The following is a 19268-nucleotide window of genomic DNA, read 5'->3' as shown; positions in this document are numbered from 1 at the left end:
TCCATCTGTTGATTGGAATAATGATTACATACCATTGTCAAAACTCATCACACTGTATACTTTGCATTTGTGCGCTTCATTGGTTATAGATTAAACCTCAACTAGCAAAAAAAAAAGGGGGGAAGCAGCAGATTTTAAGCAGAGGCTTTCTTGGTGGCTCAGTTGGTGAAGAACCTGCCTGCAATGCAGGAGACCCAGGTTCAATCCCTGGGTGGAGAAGATCCCCTGGAGAAGTGAATGTCAACCCACTCTGGTATTCTTGCCTGGGAAATCCCATGGACAGAGGAACCTGGAGAGCTGTAGTTCATGGGGTCATAAAGAGTTAGACACGACTGGGCAACTAACATTTTTTCAGAGTTTAGGCAGAGGGGAGTACAGGCAAGTGGGAGAAAGAAGGAGGCTCCCCACCATCAGTCCCACTACTGTGGGTAATTTCTCCAGCACCAAACTCTAGGGCAGCTATGAACTGACTTGTCAAAATAAACTACAGATCAGAGAGGATACACTTTACTAAAAATGAATACCCTATTCTGAGCCAAAGGTTCAAGCCATTAGGTTCAAGCCCTTGCTCCTCTACAATTTGAAAATCTTTCTATCACTATTTCCTACTTTTCTCATCAAAAGTCATCCCAGGACATAGATTTCTAGACTCAGCTTCCTTTAGAGGTCACCCTCTCTCCACCCCTAGCTGCACATACACATTAATGCATAACATTATAACATTAACTCTATAAACCCCAAGCCCATAATGCCATAGAAAAAAGAGGCAGAATTTAATTAATCAACCAAAGTCAAATTACTGATCACCAGAAGTCAGGAAAAAAGAGAGTTTAGGTTATCAAGAAACGTCCAAGAGAAAGAATTCTGACAAATATTTCAAAAAGCAAAATCCTCAAAGGGTGGGAAAATGGAATCAGACAACTGGAACAAAAATCACAGATTGTAGAGCCAACTCCATCATTAAGTTCTTGTGTGACAAATCCCTCCTATTCTGTCAACGGGGATTTATCACAGATGACAACAAGATCCTAAGCAGGGTGGCCTCTTCTTCAGTTTGATTTCTCTGTTATTTTCTTGGCTCCACCTTCTTCCCAACTCTGTTCTTTTCTACAAGCATCTAATTCAGACAGAAAACGGTCTCTTCTTCTCCTTGTCTCTTTTATGATTCAAGAAGACTTTACCAGGAGATTCCCCTTTCCAACTCATTTGCTGGGATGGAGTTCTACGCCAATCACTGGCTAAGTAAATGGAACCACCTTGACTAGTTTAAATTAATTATGGTTTACTGCTGAATCTTCACAAGAAGAACAGTCACTGCTACCAACCAGGACAAAGCAGGTGTTACAGGTAGGGTTTCCCTGGCCCTGTATGTAGGAGGTTTACTGGGGAGTACTCTCAGCATCAACAACTGGGAGAAGTGAAGTAAGCAGGAATGCACAAAGGGAGAAGTTGAGCTACAATTGAAATCACAATAAAAACCTTAGCTGATCCTTCAGGGGAAGGGATAGTTTGGGTTCAACATGTCCACACTGCTATATTTAAAATGGACAATCAACAAGGCCTACTGTATAGCACAGGGAACTCTGCTCAATGTTATGTGGCAGCCTGGATAGGAGGGGAGTTTGGGAGAGAATGGGTACATGTATATATATGGCTGAGCCCCCTTACTGTACACCTGAAACTATTCCAAGATTATTAATCAGCTATACTCCCGTATAAAACTAAAAGTTAAAAAAGAGTTTCCAAAAATAAAGGGAGAGATTAATTTACTAAAAAAAATAAATCATTTGGAAAAATTAAAAACAAACCTTAGCTGATCTTTTAGACAGCTTTGGGGCTGGGATGGCTCAGAGTTGTCTCAACTGAGGTAAGGGAGCTGGATCTTTTTACTCCTGCACAGATCAGACATTAGATGTGGGCTGCCTCTGGGAAGGGAGCACTACCATGGACAAGGTGACTCTTTTCAGCCTCAGAAAAATCTCAGCTGATAATTGCTGCTGTCATCCCTCCCAGGAGATGGGGAAATGAGTGCTTCAGTCTTGGAGTGGGGATCTGGGTGGCTCCATGTGTTAGCCACTGTAGGAATGATGGATGTTGCAATACCTCAGGCCCTCTAGAAACCAACGAGGAGTCCACACTCATGTCTAGAGAAAGCCTTATATGTTAGCCTTTACCTGAATCATCTCTGGAACCCAATTACCTCATTACCCTTCCACTTCCTTAGGCAGAGGTGACAGAGGAGCCTCCAACTGTCAGCTACCATCCTGGTTTTAAGAGGAGGACAGCAGGGACGTGGCTATGGGCACTGAGTCTGGGTGGGACCTAAGCCCTCAGACTTGAGGAGCTTGATGCCCACAAGAATGAAAATCCACAGGAACAGCCTTGAACAAGCTGGGAGCCTGCTAAGCCCTGGCATCCGCTGAACTTCCCAAATTACACACATTAAGCTGTTCAGCTCCACATTTCCATAGTGTGCTTCCTGCCAAGCTTCGTAGCACCATCTACACAATGGGAAAATCAAAACGAACAGTTAGGCCAATTACGGATATAACAGGTCAAACAAATAAGCCTTTATCTAGGACTTAAGCAGACATAGTCAACAGGGGTCTAATCCAAAAATTGAGATTTGGACAAAGAAAGGCTTTATAAAACAAAGAGGGAGGTGTGGTGAGAGCGGAGATATTTGCATGAATTTTTCCTCTGTCTCAGTGAAAATACTAAAATAACATTTTATCCTGCCTTTCCATGCTGCCCTGTGCCCCCACCCCCACCCCTAGCCTCTTGAATATTCTCTGGGTCTGTTTCTGATCTGGCTTTAGAGCCAACCCACAGAAAAGTTTTAAACTAGGGTGTGAAAACAGCTGTCATTGAATTGAAAGGAGCCGGAGAATTTACTTCGTTAATTATTATGTATCTAGTTAAATGCCCAAGAATTAAAGTCAATCACAGGTATGATTGTGTATATGTGCAGGAAGTATAGACTGTGTATTACAGAAACCCCAAGCATTTCAGCTAAGTGAGAAACTCTAGGTGGAGTGAGGGACTTGCATCTGATAATGCCACTATTACAGTAGAGGGCCAGATATGATAGAACTTTATTATCTTATTATTTTAACAAGAAAAACTGTTTACAAGTTTCTGGTCACTTTCATTCTAGCAGGAAAGACCTCAAGTCTTATGGATACTCATTGTTCTATGGAAAGGAAAATGCAGAATAGTTTTCTTTATCCTTTTTCCCCCTCTGGACTAACAAAGGCCACTCCTTTTCATACAGGCCCATAATCTTCTTTGCAATTCTGAAATCCATAAAGCTTTGGAAAAAGAAAAAAAAAATTGTCATAGTGGTGTTACAAATAACTTGGTTAGTTTGGCAGCAAAACCTGACTGGAATTTATAGGCAGGGGTAGTTATAGTTTTCATTTTTTCCCATATTTCACCACAAATATGTTAATGTGTTTGATCACAGGCGCTGCCCCAGGCATATTAATATATCGGAATGAAGACACATATTTCAGGGAATTACCAGCATACAGATGGTATCTGAAGTCATGGGAATGGTTGAAATGGTCCAGGGAATGAAAAGAAACTGAGAAGTGAAGAAGGCTGAGGACCGAATTTAGTGAATGGGCCCGAAGGAGGATCAGGAAGCCAGGAAGAAGTGAGAGAGAATGTGTAAGCAGCTCCTTTGCCCCTATACTATTTGCCTATTTCTGTTTCCCTCAAACTGTAAAAACTCAGTACAGATGTGAGATTACTAGGCAATATTTAACCTAACCCCTATAGCATGTACTCCATGCCTCACTAATCAGATAGTTTTGTAATCCCTGATCACACAATGTCTTGCCTAAAACATGTAGATTCTTTTCTTAAAGATGTAGAGATGAAGAATAAGTAATTAACAGATAACTACATCTGTCCCCCAGCTCCCCCTGCAGTAATCCCATGAGCAAACTCTGTGAACAAGGTAGAGTCTAAAGAAAGGTCACAAAGAATCAACAAGTCTGCACATAGTGAAAGATGATGAAGACAATGACCCCCTCCTCAAATGATTAACTGAGACTAGCTAAGAGTCGGACACAACTGAGCGACTTCACTTTCACTTTTCACTTTCATGCATTGGAGAAGGAAATGGCAACCCACTCCAGTGTTCTTGCCTGGAGAATCCCAGGGGTGGGGGAGCCTGGTGGGCTGACGTCTATGGGGTCACACAGAGTCGGACACGACTGAAGTGACTTGGCAGCGGCAGCAGCTTCTTTTTTTGCCCTTTAAAAACTCGCATGGCCAAGCAGAATGTTTGGAATTGGTTCTGGGACATGAGTCCACCTTCTCCTTAGGTTGCCAGCCTCCCAGATAAATAATCTTTCCTTTTCCAACCCATACTTGTCTCTTGAGTACTGGCTTTTGGGAGTACGCAGTTTGGAAACAGAAGGCAGAAAACAGGATGTGGAGATGCAGCAGCCCAGGGAAGAGAAGGTTTCAGCATGACAGGTGGCCATCAGTGTTGGCTGCATGGAAGTCAGCAGTAGACCAGAACACAGCAAAGGGCTTTGCAGCCTCAGAGGTCTTGTCTCCTGGGAGGCTGAGGCTGAGGCTATCTTAAACCTATTTTGTGTTTTTAAGAGTGCCAAACTCTGCTGCGTTCATTGTAGGTGTATATTAAAGACTTGTTAATTAACTGAATATGTCAATTAAAACCATTGATTAGAGGGGCAAGCCTGCTTTTGTGAGGTCTCACTGGAATAAAAGGCTGGGAACACAACAGATGTATTGGGTGGGGGACAGTTTATTCTCTTTTCTAAATGGTATTTATTACTTTCATAATCAGAACACATTCCTTAAAAAAAAAAAAAAATTTTTTTTTCAGTGAGAGTGGACAGTTGGGGAGAAAGCATTAGGGTGAAAAAAGCTTCTTGCCAGTGTGACCAGCAACCTCTTAGAACCAAGCTGTGCCAGAAGAAAACAAGGCAGGGCTCAAGGGAAACAAATTTTATTTCTCTTCCCTCTTATTCTCTTTTGGTTTGATTTGCAGGTAAACTATGGTGCAAGTCAGCAACTTGCATAGGGAAGACTATGAATGTGTTTTCTTGACTTGGTGAGACAGGAGATAAGTTACAGGAGCGAAAGGGGAAGAAAACAGACACCGGATAGTGGAAAGAGCTGTGACTTTGGGGGGACCATTTCAGCAAAATAGTACGTGAACGTCTGTTACAAGCAAGACCAAGGAGGATGAAACATGGTCCTTGCCCTTAAAATGTGTGACTGTTTGCTGCTCTTTCCTTCAACCACCAGTACTGATGGTCCTGATGGACAAAGGGGGCTCAATCAACCTCCTATGAATGAGGGAACCAGATATCCACTCATGAAAAGATGTGGCGCATCCTTCAGGTGGAGAAAAAAAATTCCATTCCTTGATTTTTTTTGGATTCACTAGTCCCAGCAGGTACCCTCTGCTTCAAGATGTCAGGAAAACCAGGCCTTAGGGTACTATAGGGCCAACATTTCTCCCTCTCTTGGATTTCAACACTGCCTGGCTGGCTATTCATTTTTTGCCAGCTTCCCCTTAGAGTTGCAGATATTGGGAGAAGACCCAGACCCTAGCAGAGTCTGCTCCAAGGCTGCCAAGTCCTCATGACATTCCGGCCCCAAGGAGACCCCAGAGACAGTTTTTCCTCATTTAGTGGCAAGATCCAGGCCTGGCTGATGTGCTGTGATATTGGGGTCCAAAAGCTGTTCCTCTTTTGCTTCCAAAAGTCACTTTCGGATGCCAGAAAAAGAGAAGTTTTAATCTCTAAAGCCTGGAACACAACATTCCAAAACAGCTGGAAAGGCCTTGGAAATTTCTCAGATGAAGTTAATTAAAACCTTCCTCTGCCCTAAGGGTCAAATTCTGTTGTTCATGGATAACCTTCAAGTTGTTGTCCAGCTTAGTTTCCGGATGAGCTAGTCTCCTGAGGACTTCAGTATTTGGTCTGGAAAGCTGTGTCCTGTAGAAAGGGCCAGCTGTTTCTGCGAGGGAAACAGTTGTTTTCTGCCTCAGAGGTTCTCAGCCAGAAAGGTAAGGGGAGCCCAAAGACATTTCTGCTAGCAGTTTCTAGTATGGTTCATACCCCATTTTTCAGCCAAAAGAAATCTATTCCTCATATCCACCCAGGAGGAAAATATCCCCACGATACACAACGTTGAGGCTGAGAAATTGAATATTCCCTACCATGTCAGTAAACAAGGATGTCACAGTCATCAGGAACTGCAGCCCTCCAATGTGAGGTGGTGAGTCCTAAGGGCACTCAGGAAGGAGAAGAATACTTGCTATCTAGCAGCCATCTGACTGCTGCAGTCACTCCCTACAGTGAGCCCCAAGGAAGCTCAGGGTGTGAAAAACACAGGATACTAGCCCCATGGTTGAGATGCATATGAAAGGAATGATTTAAGTTAGCCCAAACTCTTGCAGCTCCCCATACATAGAAAAGTACTAAATTCCTTAACTTGGGATATCTAGTTTTCTTTCTTTTCTTGAAATTCATTTATTTGGCTATGCCAGGTCTTAGTTGCAGCATGTGGGATCTAGTTCCCTGACCAGGGATCGAATTCAGGGCCCCTGCATTGGGAGCATGGAGTCCTAACCATTGGATCACCAGGGAATCCCAGGATATCTGGTTTTCTTTAATTAGCAATAATAATTTGATGTTCAGACTACCTGCCCTTTGTTGCAAAATTTCTATAGAACCTGGTTCCTCCCCTTGCCTCCATGGAGCAATTCTCTCAGGGCTATTTGAGATGCTGCCTCCCGGGCTTGAGTCCTAAAAATTTCCACTGAATAAAACATAACTCTCAACTTTTGTGCTCAGTCGCTCATTTGTGTCCAACTCTTTGTAACCCCATGGACTGCAGCCTGCCAGGCACCTCTGTCAATGGAATTTTCCAGGCAAGAATACTGGAGTGGGTTGCTATTTCCAATTCCAGGGGATCTTCCTCACTCAGGGATTGAACCCCCGTCTCCTCTGTCTCCTGCACTGGCAGGCAGATTCTTTACCACCAAGCCACCTGGGAAGCCCTCTCAACTTTTAGGTTGTGACTATTTTTTAAGTCGACAAGGCCCATGCTCACCATCAGAAAGGCCATCTTTGCTCTGGGAAGAACTGATGGTGTCTGTCTCTCTGCACAGGGTCAATAACTTGTATCACTGAAACGAAATAAGAGGATTACCATAGCAGGAAAGCAGTGCCTCACTTTCTCTCCTGCTGCTGTGAGAAACTTAGTGCAAGAAACTGAGCCTAGCCCTGGCTTGGCCACACACAGCTGGCAGGCATTTCAGGAAAAAGGGAGCCATTGTCCCCAACAGGATACATGCTTTGCCAGCATGTCTTTTCATCAGCCCAACACAGGTCACCTTCTCTGCCTGTGGATCAACAAAGTCCTTCTCAACAAATACCAAATGTCTTTGTGTGTTAAAAGATCTCCACGAACAGATGTGATTGAGGTATCCAATTGTTAAGTCAAGGGTTATTTTTTGCTCAGTCTGATTCAGTAAATATTGACTAAGAAGCTGACTTAAAAGAAACGATGCCATGGGCTACTGGAAAACCAATGTAAGACCCAGGTCCCTGACCTTGGATCTCCAGGAACTTTTCATATGAGGCTTATCTGCTGTGGGTTCTACCACACTCAATATCTCCTATAGAGGGGGAGCCTCCCCCAGCCAGAGCCCCCTGCTCAGAAAAATAGCACCAACTGTTCTATGTCCAACAATGGTCACTAATTGCCCAGGACCATGGCCTAGCCCAAGGGCCACGCAGATAGCAAGGCAGTGGCCTGGAGTGAACTGGCATGGAAAGACCGCAAAATCTATAGAAGCTGGTGTATGTGGAGGAAGCAGAGTACACAGTTGGAGGTAGAACCTCGGTCCTTAAAGACCAGGTCCTGGAGTGAAGCTCCTTTGACTCAGCTTTACCACTATTCCTCCCTTTCCTGATGTCCAACTCTTTTCCTTTTTCTGGGCTCCTCTGTATATGTACCTTTCAATACCCACACCTCAGCACACACACCTACACATACATACTCTTGTTACCACCACTACTTGTAGTAACAAGAGAATTTCTATTCCTGACCAAGAGGGAAGAGGAGAAAGAGAAGTCATGCAGTCACCATGGTAGGAATTGGAGGGCTTGTGTGACCTCAGACCTTTAATAATGGAGATGATGTAGTTTGAAGCTTGCCCAGGCCTGACACAGCCACAGGGATCATAAGCTCCAGAAGGGCTGCCTTGTTTGCTGCTGTATCTCCTAGCTCTGTACCTGCACAAAGCTGGTGATCAGTAATGCTGGCTGAATGAATGATTGAAAAGACTGGGAACCAGAGAGATTAATGAAGGCTTAGCCTTGGTTGTCTTTCATGTCACAGTCTCTCTTTCCATGCTCCATACCTGGGAGGCTGACCAGTACTGACTACATTCAAACACTTCCTTATTCCCTGACTTCCAGTCGGGTTCAGCCAAATGGGGAACCCTAGCCAGAGATCAGAGACAAGGAGGCAAGTGATACCAAGGAATACATACCGCCATGAGGGCTACATTCTTATAAGGAGGCCCCCTCCATACCATTGCTTTGCTTCCCAATTCTCTCTCTTCTTCAGGCCTTAGACCTGTAATGACTCCCAACCCAATGTTACCATCCCCAGGTAACACCAATCCTTTATGGTTCCCCCACCAACCCTTGTAAATAATGCCTTTATTAAACATTCCTCAAAGCACCCAGTTTGAATGTAGCATCTATTTCCTGCTGAGACTGCAAACGATAGAGGTTCCAAAGATCAAGTACACCCTTTTTGTTATCTTGTTTTCTCCACGTTCTAGTACATTCTGCTCAGCTCTATCAGCAAACATTCATTGCTTTACAGAGGCAAGCTGGTTGGGAGGGTGTTTGCTCAGAGTGACCCAGTATGAGCTGAGGGGGTGGGTGGAAGAGGGAAAGCAACAGAGGGTCCTGCCTCAAGGCTAGTAAATATACTGCATAAACACTTAGTGAGGAAGACACCTATCTTTGCGGCAGGAAGTTAGAGTCAGACCTTCCATTCAGGAAGAAAGTTTTCCTTCTCTAATAACATTAGTTTCTTTGGCTAAAAATGTTTTGTTTTGAGATATATTTTATTGTACAACCATATAATAATAATCCAAAAGGTTCTTTTGAGGAGAAGGATATTGCTCAGCTCTAACCACATAGTTGATTAACCCAAAGTAATGCCTTGGAAGCAGAGTGGGGGTGGAATCATCTTTTCTGTGTCATTTATGCCTTTTTAATATTGATAAGTTCTCAAAAAGCAAGGGTTATTGAGCATATCAAGCTGTGCCCCTCTTTCAGCCTTTAGAGTGGAGTTAGGGAGAGTGGGTGGAGGCAATAGGGATATTTTCGTTTTATGATAATGTGCCCTCTCTGAACATACCAAGAGAGAAAAGTACATTTAAAATTTTCTGAGGAGATTAACAGGGTCTCATGTGATCTGAAGCTTTCTCTCACCTCTAAAAAAAACTACCTTTCCATGGTTCTCTGATGTATATTATCTCATCTACTTGGGATCTACTATTAAAGCAGGTTTCCTACCAGGCAGATTCAACAGCAGTTTAAGATGCCCAATTTCCTACCTAAAATGCAAATGGAAAAACACAGCCTCTGAATATACTTGTTCTGTTTTTTTCCCCCTCCTCCTCACCTCTTTTAAAAGAAGGATATATTGGTTTCTTCAGTCCTCAGTCTTTTGGCAGCAGCCATTTAAAAGAAAGAATCATGCGGTAATTATTAATTTTGCATGGGATCAACTCTGTCCTCAGCTTTCATTTGAGATGCAGTTACATGAAAAACAGACTGCGTTAATTTCATCCTCTCTGGGGTTGCTTAGCAACAAGGCCTTGTTCCAGATCATTTCTTCTTCTTGGCCCAGAGTGCTCTCTTTGGGGCATCGCTCATGCTAAGGCAATCATCATCCTGTTGCTGTCCCTTCTGAATGTGTCCCTGTGGTCCTGATGGCCCACGGGTTTGGTGGCTTTGCTCCAGTTACACTGGCTGGGGTCTGTAAAAGCCCTGAGCTTGTCATCACAGAGAATGAACTATGCTTGGGGAACTGGGGATTTAAATAGAGGTTAGACAGGAAAGTGAGCGAGGAAGCAAGAAGTATGTCTAAAGCGATGCTGGAAGACAGTGGGGGCAAAGATGAGATAAATACTGAAGTCCTTTTCAATTAAAAAAATAGCATTACTATGTTCTAATTTGAAAATCTTTCTAAGCTATATTGTTAAATGATAAATGTGAGGTCCAGAACAGTATGCATAGAATACTGTTTTTGGACAGGAAAGAGAAGAAGAGGAGATATGAAAATATTTTGATTACTTTTGCTCAAAGAAACATACAGATGGGAATTCTCTGGCGGTCCAGTGGCTAGCACTTCACACTTTCACTGTCCAGGACCCGGGTTCAATCCCTGGTCAGGGAACTAAGATCCCACAAGCTGTGTAGCACAACCAAAAAAAAAAGAAAAAAATACAGATGATTATGAGTGTTTGTGAGGGGTGAGACTGATGCAGTAGAATGGCAGGGGCAAAAATGAGATTTTCCACCTATGTACCTCTTTATATTGTTTTACTTTATAAACTAAAAGAATATATTACCTAGTCCAAAAATTTTTTTTAGTAAACATTAAAAGGAGTTAGCAATCCAATGTAAGTTGTTAACCTTTGGGACAGTTGGGAAAGTTGGGTGAAGGGTATCTGGAGTTTTGTTAACTGTTTTTGCAACTTTTTTTTGGTGAATCTGGAATTTTTTAAAAATTAAAGTTAAAAGAAATTTTAAAAAATATCAGCAACCCCAACAAATTTTCTAGTTTTTCCTTCCTGTTTAAATACCGTTATTGTTATCCTTTAAAGGCAGTCAGTCTACCCATGCTGAACATTTTGAGTGACTTGGTAGGAGATGGGGATATCTCTGAGCATTCTGAGCATCAGAGAAAAAGACCTCAGGTGGGAACGTTAGCTTTAATCAGAGTGTGGTTCCATCCCTGCCCCAAATGGCTTCAGCTGTTGTCCCTAAAGATTGACAAGAAATAAGTGCCAGCCTCCTTAGGAACTGGTTTCTCTGAATATGAAACTCCCATGATAAAAGCATCACTCTCCAGTTCATATAGATCCTCAACTGTGCCTGCGTGGTTTCCCTGGACATCCTTCAGTGTTTTTCATCTCTGCAGCCATCTCATCTTTTAAATCACTCTATATGTAGCTTTCTCCACGAATCTCCCTGAGGCTATGAGAATGACTGAGTCATTCTCACACACAACTCGTCTGGCAGAGCATACTTTTTTCCTTATGTTTTTATTTAAAATAAAAACTTGAAATAATTATGGATTCACAGGAAACTACAAAAGAATATACAAAGAAATTATAAGTGCCTCTCTTTAAAAAGAAAAATCTTAAATCAATAACCTAACTTTTCACCCAAAGTAACTAGAAAAAGAAGAACAAACTAGATTCAAAGCAAGTGAAGGAAGGGAGAAAAAAAGATTATAAAGGAAATAAACAGACTAGAAAAACAATAGAGAAAATCAACAAAACCAAAAGTTGGTTCATTGTCAAGATCAATAAAACTGACAAACATTTAGCTAGACTGATAAAAGAAGACTCAAAATGACTAAAATCAGCAATGAAAGAGTAAACATTATTAACCTTGCAAAAATAAAAAGGACTATAAGGGGAAATTATGAATAATTATATGCCAACAAATTAGATAACATAGATGGAATAGACAGATTCCTAGGAAGACAAAGGCTACTGAAACTGAGTCAATAAGAAATAGAAAATCAAAACCACAATAAGATATCAGTTTACACCCACTTGAATGGCTATCATCAAAGAGACAGACAATAATGTGTTAGTGAGGATGTGGGAAAACTGAAACTTTCATACACTGATGGTGGGAAAGTAAAATGGCAAAGCATCTTAAAATTCCACTTGTAGGTATGTCTTCAAGAAAATGAAAAATGTATGTTTTAAAAAAAGATTATACATAAATATTCATAGCAGCATTATTCATAATAGTCAAAAAGTAGAAACAATCTATATGCTGATCAATGAATGAATAAATAAACAAACTGTGGCGTATCTATATAATGGAATATTATTCAACCACAGAAAGGAATAAAGTACTGATACATGCTCCAAGATGGATGATTCTGGAAAACATGCTAGACAAAAGGAGATAGACACAAAAGAACACATATTGTATGATTCCACATATATGAAATATCAAGAATAAGCAAATCTACAGATGCAGAATGTAGATTAATAGTTTCTAGAGGATGGGGTGGAGAATGGGGAGCAACTACTAATGGATATGGGGTTTCTTTTGGAGAAATGAAAGTGTTCTGGAATTAATGGTGATAGTTACAAACACTAAGAACCATTGAATTGTAAGCTTTAAATGGTGAGTTTTCTAGTATAAAAATTATATGTCAATTTTTTAAAAAGGATGAGTAAAACCAATAGTTATTGCCTTTATAAAATGTAATGAGAGAGACTTCCCTGGTAGTCAAATGGTTGAGAGTCCACCTTCCAATGCAGGGAATGCAGGTTTGATCTCTGATCTGGGAACAAGATCCCACATGCCGCAGAGCAACTAAGCCCGCACGCTGCAAACTACAGAATCCACGTGCTCCAGAGCCCGTGCTCCACAGCAAAGAGCCTGCATGCTGCAACTAAGACTGGATGCAGCCAAAAATTAATAAATAAAAATAAATATAGTTTTGAAAATGTAATGAGAGATTCTATTTGCCTTTTACTCATTTACTCTTGACCCATTTACCCCAGTGGTAACATCTTGCATGACTTTAGTACCATATCACAACCAGGAAGATGACCTTACAACAACCCACAAAGCTTATTCCAATTTCATTAGGCTAACATGCACGTGTGCATATGTGCGTGCACACACATGGATGTAGTATTAATTCTGTGAAATTTTATCACATGTATGTTCATGTAACTACGACCACAATCAAGATACAGAATTGTTTCATTATCACAAGGATTCTAGCTCCCTGTTGGCACTCATGCTCTTCCTCGCTCTCCATCTCTAGAACCTGCTGCTGCTGCTGCTAAGTCGCTTCAGTCGTGTCCAACTCTGTGCGACCCCATAGACCTACCAGGCTCCTCCATCCCTGGGATTCTCCAGGCAAGAACACTGGAGTGGGTTGCCATTTCCTTCTCCAATGCATGAAAGTGAAAAGTGAAAGTGACGTCGTTCAGTCGTGCCCGACGCTTAGTGACCCCATGGACTGCAGCCCACCAGGCTCCTCCGTCCATTCCTCCTCATCCAGATTTTCCAGGCAAGAGTACCTAGCAAACATCAATTTATGCTCCATCTCTATAATTTTGTTATTAAAAATTTTTAATATAAATTGCTATATGTCATACAAAATGCTACGTAAATGTAATATTTTGAGTTTGACTTTTTCCACTCAACATAATTTGAGATTTATCCAAATTGTTGGGTATATCAATAGTTAATTCCTTTTATCTTTATTTATTTATGTTCAAAATAATTAATATAAAAGAACATTTACAATATTGATAGAACTTAATCTAAGAGAAGTTCAACTCACTTTTTTTACATGTCAACACTGGGTATTAAAAGAAGACAGAGTGAAAATAATTGTGGTATATATATATACCTACATATAATATAATATATGCCTACATATAACTAAGTTTGGAGTATAAAGTTTTTTGGCTGCAAGAAAGAACACGTGTTTTACTTCACCAAGAGGGATATCTCTTAATACTGGGGTGACTTCTCTTGGTATTTGTTCTGCTGTGATTTTTAGCATGTGAAAGTGAAAGTGAAGTTGCTCAGTCATGTCCAACTCTTTGCCAACCCCATGGACTGTAGCCTACCAGGCTCCTCAGTCCATGGAATTTTCCAGGCCAGAGTACTGGAGTGGGTTGCTATTTCCTTCTCCAGGGATCTTCCCGACCCAGGGATTGAACCCAGGTCTCCCGCATTGCAGGAAGACGCTTTACCATCTAAGCCACCAGGGAATAGTTATCTGTAATTGTATGAGCTCCAGATAAGAGTACATAGCTAGTTACTGTAGCTCCTTACTATAGAAATAGGAAGTGGACAGATAATGTAACTGTCCAATGTTTTTGAGGCCAAAAGCTTAAGCCTGAGAAGTTTAGCCAAGATTCAGAAATAAAAGCCCGCAGGAGATAAGAGTGTGAAGCCAAATTGGGAACTTAACAATAAAGCCATAATTTGCTTTATCTGGCAACGATGACGGTGAATTTTCCACCATTTTCCCAGTGGCTTTAGGCAGTCTCAGAACTGAATCCTCTGCACAAGCACTGCAGAGGGAAAGGGGAAAGAGAAAAAACTGAAGCAGAGACCAAGAGGTGATGTTGCACCCAGCCTGGGCACAGGTGCACTGGGACCTTCTCCAGGGTGGCACAAGAACCACACCAGTTCCTGTTATTTTATTTTTAGAACAGTTTTAAGTGTAAAGAATTATTATGAAAATAGTACAGAGTTCTCATACAGTCCATGTCCTATTTCCCCTATCATTAGCATTTCACAATTAAGGGCCAATCTTGATACTTTCTTATTAACTAAAGCTCATACTTGGTATTTCCTCATTTTACCCTAATGTCCCTTTTGTGTATCAAGATCCCATCTGGGATACCCTGTGGCTCAGAAGGTAAAAGAATCTGCCTGCAATGCAGGAGACCCAGATTCTATCCCTGGGTCAGGAAGATCCCCTGCAGAAGGGAATGGAATGGCATCCCACTCAAGTATTCTTGCCTGGATAATTCCATGAACAGAGGAGCCTGGTGGGTTACAGTCCATGGGGTTGTAAAGAGTTGGACACAACTGAGTGGCTAACACTTTCACTCTGTATTCACAGCATATCTCCTTAGATTCCTCTTGGCTATGACTGTTTCTTGGACTTTTCTTTTTTTGCTGTTGTTATCGTTCTTGTTTTCTGATGACCCATAAGAGTTTTAAGGGGTCCTGGTCTAATATTTAGGACTTCCTGGTCTAATATTTTGCAGGATATCTGTTAGTTGTGGTTTGTCCCATGTTTTCCTCACAGTGAGACTGGTGTAATGTGTTTTGGGGAGGAAGACCACAGTGGTAAAGTGCTGCCCTCATCACATCTAGTATGGACTGGAACATACTAACAGTATGATTTATCACTGCTGATGTTACCTTTGCTCACCTGGTTGAGACAGTGTTTGTCAGGTTTTTCTTCTATAAAACTAGGGACTTCCCTCCCTAGTGGCTCAGATGGTAAAGAATCCATCAGCAATGCAGGAGACCTGGGTTCAGTCCCTGGGTTGGGAAGATCCACTGGAGAAGGAAATGGCAATACACTCCAGAATTCTTACCTGGAGAATCCCATGGACAGAGGAACCTGGGGGGTTACAGTCCATGGGGTCACAAAGAGTCAGACATGAATAACACTTTCACTCTCTACTGTAAAGCTAGTCTTTTTTTTCTCTCTCTATTTCCATACTATACTCTTTGGAAGAAAGTTACCACGTACAAACCATATTTAAGGAGTGGAAAACTATATTCCATCCTCTTAAAGGCAGAAAACCTACATCAGTTATTTGCATGGGAGATATATCTGGTCTCCCCAGTTTATTTATTTATTCCATCATTTATTGATACCAGATGGAATCATGAATATTTATTTTATGCTATGGCTGATACAATACTGCAATACTTTATTAATTTTGTTGCTCAGATTGTTCCAGCTTTGGCCATTAAGATGGAACAATGGAACTCTATTCCATTGGCTCCAATATTCCTTTGACATATGACCATCACTGTGGGGTTTTTTGATTTTTGTTTTTGTGAGAGTGATGGATGTTCATATGCAAAAAAATGAACCTAGACACAGACCTTACACCTTATATAAAAAGTAACCCAAAATGGACCATAGACCTAAGTGTAAAATGCAAAACTACAAAACTTCTTGAAGAAAAAATAGGAGAAAATCTGTATGACCTTGGGTCTGATAATGAGTTTTTCAATATAAAATCAACAGCATGATGCAGGAAAGAAACATTAACAAGTTTGATCTTATTAAAATTAAATTTCTTTTTAAAAGACATCATTAAAATATGAAAAGACAAGTCAAAGACTTGGAGAAAACATTTGCAGAACGTATATCTGACACAGTACTTGTATATAATATACAAAGTCTCAGAACTCAACAATAAGATAATAAACTACCCAATTTAAAAATGCACAAAAGATCTGAATACATACTTCACCAAAGAAGATCTGCAAATGGTTATTAAGCACATGAAAAGACGCACTGTATCATTTGTCATTAGGGAACTGCAAATTACAACAATGTGATACCACTACATACCTATGAGAATGAAAAAAAAACCAAGAAACCCTAAATACAAACTGCTGGGGAGGACAAGGATGCTCTTTATCATTCTGAGGACGTTTCCCTCTATTTCCAGTTTGCTGAGTTTTGTTTTGTTTTGTTTTGTTTTAATATGAATGGTTTCTGAAATTTTATTAAGTGTGGATTCACATGCAGTTGTAAGAAAGAATAATTTCCCCGAATGCTGCATGCTTGCTCAGTTGTGTCTGACTCTTTGTGACCCCACGGACTGTAGCCTGCCAGGCTCCTCTGTCCATGGAATTTTCAGGCAAGAAATACTGCAGCAGGTTGCCATTTCCTACTCCAGGATATCTTCCCAACCCAGGGATCAAACCCATGTCTTTTGCATCTCTGGCACTGGCAGATGGATTCTTTACCACTGGGCCACCTGGGAAGCCTCCCCTCCCAATGCCTCCTTATGCTAACAGTTCTCAAAACACTAAAACAGGGCTTCCCTGGTGGCTCAGGGGTAAAGAATTTGCCCACCAATGCAGGAGACTCGAGTTCCATCCCTGACCCAGGAAGATCGCACATGCCACGGAGCAACTCCACCTGCTGGCCACAGCTGTTGAGCCTGTGCCCTAGAGCCTGGGAGCCACAACTACTGAAGCTCGGTGGGCTTGAGCCTGTGCTCCACAACAAAAGAAGCCACTGAAATAAGAAGCCTGTGCAATGTAATGAAGAGTAGCCCCGGCTCACTGCAACTAGAGGAAAGCCTGAGCAGCAACAAATACCCAGCATAGCCAAAAATAAATAAGTTAAAAAATACACAAAAAACCACTAATACAACTAGAATACTGGCATTAGTATAATCCACCTAGTCTGTTTATATTTTAGTTTAACTTGTACTCATGTATGTGTTTACACAATTTAATCACAATTAGGTTTGTATATCCACCATCCCAATCAAAATACAGAACAATTACATAACCACAGGATCTCTCTAGTTGCCTTTCATAACTGCATCCATCATCCTGTTCCTTCTCCTTATAATCCTAATTCCAGACAACCACTAATCTGTTCTCCATTTCTAAAGTTTTGCTATTTTATGAATGTTCTATAAATGGAATCATACGATGTATCTTCTTGAATGGGCTTTTAAAAAAAATCAATAGCTCATTCCTTTTAATTGCTGTATAGTATTCTATGGTATAGAAGTACCAAAGTTTGGGGAATTTCCCAATTGAGGAAATTGGGGAATTTCCTGGTGGTCCAGTGCTTAGGACTCTGGGCTTCCACTGCAGGGCACACAGGTTCAATCCTGGGCAGAGGAACTAAGATCACACATGCCACACAGCATGGCCAATAAATAAGTAAATAAATAGAAGTACCAAAATTTAGCCATTCACCTACTGTTTGAAGAACATCTTGGTTATTTTTGCTTTTTGGCTATTATGAATAAAACTGCTATAAACATTCATGAATAGGTTTCTGTGTGAGCATAGGATTTTATTACTCTAGGATAAATATCCAAGGAATGAAACTGCTGGGTCATTTGGTAAGTGCATGTTAGGTTTGTAAAAAACTGTCAAACTGCTTTCCAGAGTGGCTGTCCCATCACATTCTTATCAGCAGTGTATGGGTGATCCAGTTTTTCTGCACCCTTGCTAGCATTTGGTATTGTTTCTAATTTTGCTTTAGCCATTCTAATAGATGTGTACATACTCTCTTTAAGAAAGCTAATAAACACCTTAAAACATTCGAGCCGATACTAACTAGTTACGTCTATACGCCTGGCTCCAAGCTAGGCTCTCTGAATGTGGAGGAGACTCAGCTCCTACAAATGAGAAACTGTGGAAGCAAGATGAGAGCATGAGAGGAAGTCAGTTCCTCCAAAGTTAATCCTATGAGCCACCAGTAATAGGCTCACCAGCAATTATGTGTGAACACAGAAACCCATGTCAGGGAAATCCCTGTTTTGTGTTCAGAGGGGAAAAAACTCCAAAACTCTGTGGAAGAGTTAGAGGAAGTCACTGTCTGGATCCAGCAGAGGCTCAAAGTTGGCTGCTTGAAACTCCAGGTGAAAGAAATGGCGTTTATTCTCTGGATCTCCAAAAAGGGCTTCAGATTCTGCCTGTGCTTTGCAAAGAAACAGGACAAAGTTAACAAAAATTCCTACCTGATTTTCAACCTGAGAGAGCACCTTATCCTCTTCTAGTAGATTCTGTTAAGGAAGATTCCTGTATTATCGTCCCAGTTCAAGTCTCTCATTTTCCTCAACTTCTGTCCACTGCATGGAGGTTGGGAACATGGATAAAATTACACAGTAACATAGTTACTGTTACAGTTACTGGATCTCAGTTATCTAAGGAGTAGAAGGCCTTGATGTACCAAAAATGTTTGGTTTTAAAAACTCTTTAAACAAAGGTCAGTTTTGTCTGGACTGACATAGAACACTGTGCTCAGGACCTCATAGAGGCATAATGCTATCAGGGGACTTTCTGTCCTTGCTGGCATACCTGTCTCCACCCTGCCCTTCCTGACTTTCATCCCAGGGGACATCTATTGTCCACACTTTGTTCTGATTTTTCAAAAAAGTATTTATTTATACCCCACCCTATGCCGAATAGGCTTTGAAGAAATTTTAAATTTAAAATATTTTATGTAAAACAGAATAACAAAAAGGAAAACAGAACTAAAATTAGTTAAAAGGAAAAATAGATGTGGCCAAATTAGTATTTATCATCCACAATGACTATGTCTTGCTTTTAAGAATGCTTTTAGCTTCTAAGACCCAAATGCAATAACATTCTTTTAGAAAGCCATCATTCAGCTTTTCCCATTTGTCTTCAAAAGTTTTAGGTTCACTTTATTCACCCGTATTTTCCATT

The 19268-nt window shown here is 41.0% G+C and overlaps 1 protein-coding gene across 1 annotated transcript in view; it reads right to left on the bottom strand.

Moving 5' to 3' along the window:
• The window catches only part of B3GNT2 (UDP-GlcNAc:betaGal beta-1,3-N-acetylglucosaminyltransferase 2), a 60648-nt gene extending 41993 nt beyond the window's left edge, over positions 1–18655 (bottom strand). Inside the window, exon 1 of the mRNA XM_027555601.1 lies at positions 18557–18655. The gene's annotated coding sequence lies outside the window, so the exon portion shown is untranslated. The remainder of the gene's footprint in view (positions 1–18556) is intronic.
• Positions 18656–19268: the final 613 nt, after the last annotated feature.

Source organism: Bos indicus x Bos taurus, chromosome 11 (genome assembly GCF_003369695.1).
Source record: "Bos indicus x Bos taurus breed Angus x Brahman F1 hybrid chromosome 11, Bos_hybrid_MaternalHap_v2.0, whole genome shotgun sequence".
NCBI lineage: Eukaryota > Metazoa > Chordata > Mammalia > Artiodactyla > Bovidae > Bos > Bos indicus x Bos taurus.
The sequence above is the reverse complement of the archived record's forward strand: the minus strand, read 5'-3'. Positions and strand labels throughout refer to the sequence as shown.